We start from the raw sequence: 3,409 nt of genomic DNA on the forward strand, positions 1-3,409 counted from the left end.
CAAGCCATCGAGGTCGAATGAATTGTCCGTATCGCCCCAAGACAGGATTCTGTTAAGGCACAGATTTGCGGAAGGGCACCAAAAAATGTCTGCAGCATTGATGGTCCCTAAGACCTTCAGTGGCCTCACCATCATTCAGTTTCAGAAACCACCAAGACTCTTCCTAGAGCTGGTTGCCCGGCCAAACTGAGCAATCGGGGAAAGGGGCTTGGTCAGTGGCCTCCATCATTCAGTTTAGAACCACCAAGACTCTTCCTAGAGCTGGTTGCCCGGCCAAACTGAGCAATCGGGGGAAAGGGGCCTTGGTCAGGGAGGTGACCCGATGGTCACTCTGACAGAGCTCCAGAGTTCCTCTGTAGAGAACCTTACAGAAGGACAACCATCTCTGCAGCACTCCACCAAWCAGGCCTTTGTGGTAGAGTGGCCAGACGGAAGCCACTCCTCAGTAAAAGGCACATGACAGCCCACTTGGAGTTTGCCAAAAAGCACCTAAAGGGCTCTCAGACCGTGCAAAACAAGATTCTCTGGTCTGATGAAACCAAGATTGAACTCTTTGGCCTGATTACCAAGCGCCACGTCTGGAGGAAACCTGGCACCATCCGTACGGTGAAGCATGGTGGCGACAGCATCATGCTGTGGGGATATTTTTTCAGCGGTATGGATTTGGAGACTAGTCAGGATCGAGGGAAAGACGAACAGAGCAAAGTACAGAGAGATCCTTGATGAAAATCTGCTACAGAGTGCTCAGGACTTCAGACTGGAGAGAAGGTTCACCTTCCAAAAGGCCAACGATCCTAAGCACACAGCCAAGACAATGCAGGAGTGGCTTCAGGACAAGTCTCTGAATGTCCAGCCAGAGCCTGGACTAGAGCCCGATCGAACATCTCTAGAGAGACCTGAAAATAGCTGTGCAGCGACGCTCCCCATTCAGCCTGACATAGCTTGAGAGGATCTGCAGAGAAGAATGGGAGAAACTCCCTAAATACAGGTGTGCCAAGTTTGTAGCATCATACCCAAGAAGACTCGAGGCTGTAATCGCTGCCAAAGGTGCTTCAACAAAGTACTTAGTAATGGGTCTGAATTCGTATGTAAATGTGAAATTTCAGTTTTTATTTGTAATACATTTGCAAAAATGTATAAAAAACAGTTTTTGCTTTGTCATTATGGGATGTTGTGTTTAGATTGAGGGATCACATTTTTAAAAATCCATTTTATTAACAAAATGTGGGAAAAGTCAAGGGGTATGAATACTTTCCAAATGCACTGTATATATATATAGACGGGACCCCAGGGACCCTGGGAATCTTTCTTTTGGTGTTTTTCAGAGTCAGTAGAAAGGCCTCTTTAGTGTCCTAAGTTTTCATAACTGTGACCTTAATTGCCTACCGTCTGTAAGCTGTTAGTGTCTTAACGACCATTCCACAGGTGCATGTTCATTAATTGTTTATGGTTCATTGAACAAACATGGGAAACAGTGTTTAAACCCTTTACAATGAAGATCTGTGAAGTTATTTGGATTTTTACAAATTATCTTTGAAAGACAGGGTCCTGAAAAAGGGACGTTTCTTTTTTTGCTGAGTTTATATATTTTTGAAAGATATGTGGGATTGGAAATGATACAGACAATGACATTGATAGAAGCCACAATCTATTTGCAATATTAAAGCTGATCCACCCCATAAAGAAATAAAGTAACGTGGAAGCTCCACTCAACGGCATTTCTCTCAAAGATCTGGATTCTGGTGTGAACAAGATGGGAGGGAAGAGGAAGAGAGGGGACGGTGGAAGATCAACCAATGTGGCCACGAAAATGTCTGCCGGGACATAAGCTAACGTAGCAGCCATTAGAGAAACACCTGAGCCGAGTTTCCGCATCTGGTTTTCAACAGAAAAGGAAGCTAGGTTGAAAATAGCTGTATCCCTGAAAAACGGAACATCCGGTTGTTGGCTAGTCAGGACCAATAGCCCAGCCAATTATCTCTCTCTCTCTGATGCAAAATGACTCTTCACACACATCAAGTGATTTCAAAATGCACCAATCTAAAGCCAGGATGTTGACAACATTAATAATTCATTTATAGGCCCCTTTACAATTAAATGATTTACCTTTAAGTAATGTTGCAGCTGCATAAAATATAAAATATGTAAATAAAATAATGTCAGTAGCCTATACCTAGGTCTAAATATGACACCTAACAGAACTGACAGATTAGTAAAACACGTAGGCAGAAGAAAAAAACACCCTCATCACTAATCAAATGGTTCAGTCTTGATCCCACGACTGATCAAATGGTTCAGTCTTGACTCCCATCGACTGATCAAATGGTTCAGTCTTGACTCCCATCGGACTGATCAAATTGTTCAAGTCTTGACTCCCATCGACTTGATCAAAATGGTTTCAGTCTTGACTCCCATCGACTGATCAAATGGTTCAGTCTTGACTCCCATCGACTGATCAAATGGTTCAGTCTTGACTCCCATCGACCCTGGGGGAGGTGCGAATAACATACTGCCGATAAGGCAAAGAGCGGTGACTGAAAGTAAGTTTGTGTGTGTGAAATCTGTGGGACTTACCTACACAGGTGTGGAGGTGGGGTGTGTGAGACCAAGAATTGAGAAAAAAGGACTCCTCTTCTCGACAAAGGCACAGAAAGATAAAGCGAGGGTTGATATGGTATGATAGCATGCCATGCACATAGCTCATACCTGAAAAACGTAAGGAAACTTTAAGGAAAACAATGGACTAAAAACAATGCCGATTTCATCCCAAATCGGTAATGAGGGCGAAATGAGTCTTCAGAATGCCTTAAACTTTTACTGTTTTCCATCTCTGTCTACAGAAAGCAGTTGCTTTATATCAACTGCTATAAAAAAACGCAAGAATGGAAGAAAATATGCAATGAAAATATGCAAATGTCAAAAAGGATGATGATGATGATGATGCATCAAAGAAGAAGAAAGGTAGACATGCTGAATGAAGAATGAAGCTTAACATTCGGGGGTTGAAAATGTGCAAGCACAGCCCTCAGTGTATGGGGACTTAAGAGTTAAGAGGTGGGATGGAGGCATGGAGACAGGTAAAAGAGAGAGGGGAGAAGGAGGTCAAGAGGGGGGAGGGAAGAAACAGCCTTATATTTACCCGTCGAGAGACCAGGGAAAAAAGGTGTCTGGGCTCGGAGCTCAGGGCTGGGGGGGAGACGACGGCCTGCCTGCCCACCTCGAGTGTCAGCACCCACTGATCACACTGCAGGGAGAGCACAGAGACCGCCGTCAATACACAGTCATGTCGTCTGCAGGTACAAACACACACAACAACAAAAACAACAACAGCCTTCTAAGCATGCACTGATGGATTGCGGGCTACAATTCAGTGTGTGTGTGTGTGTGTGTGTGTGTGTGTGTGTGTGTG

The 3,409-nt window shown here is 44.2% G+C and overlaps 1 long non-coding RNA gene across 1 annotated transcript in view; it reads right to left on the reverse strand.

The window, feature by feature from the left end:
• Positions 1 to 3,409, reverse strand: part of LOC111972506 (uncharacterized) — a 50,896-nt gene that overhangs the window by 14,179 nt on the left and 33,308 nt on the right. Inside the window, exon 2 of the long non-coding RNA XR_002878468.2 lies at positions 3,140 to 3,244. This is a non-coding gene — a long non-coding RNA (uncharacterized lncRNA). The remainder of the gene's footprint in view (positions 1 to 3,139; positions 3,245 to 3,409) is intronic.

The sequence above is a fragment of the Salvelinus sp. IW2-2015 genome, linkage group LG14 (genome assembly GCF_002910315.2).
Source record: "Salvelinus sp. IW2-2015 linkage group LG14, ASM291031v2, whole genome shotgun sequence".
Lineage (NCBI taxonomy): Eukaryota > Metazoa > Chordata > Actinopteri > Salmoniformes > Salmonidae > Salvelinus > Salvelinus sp. IW2-2015.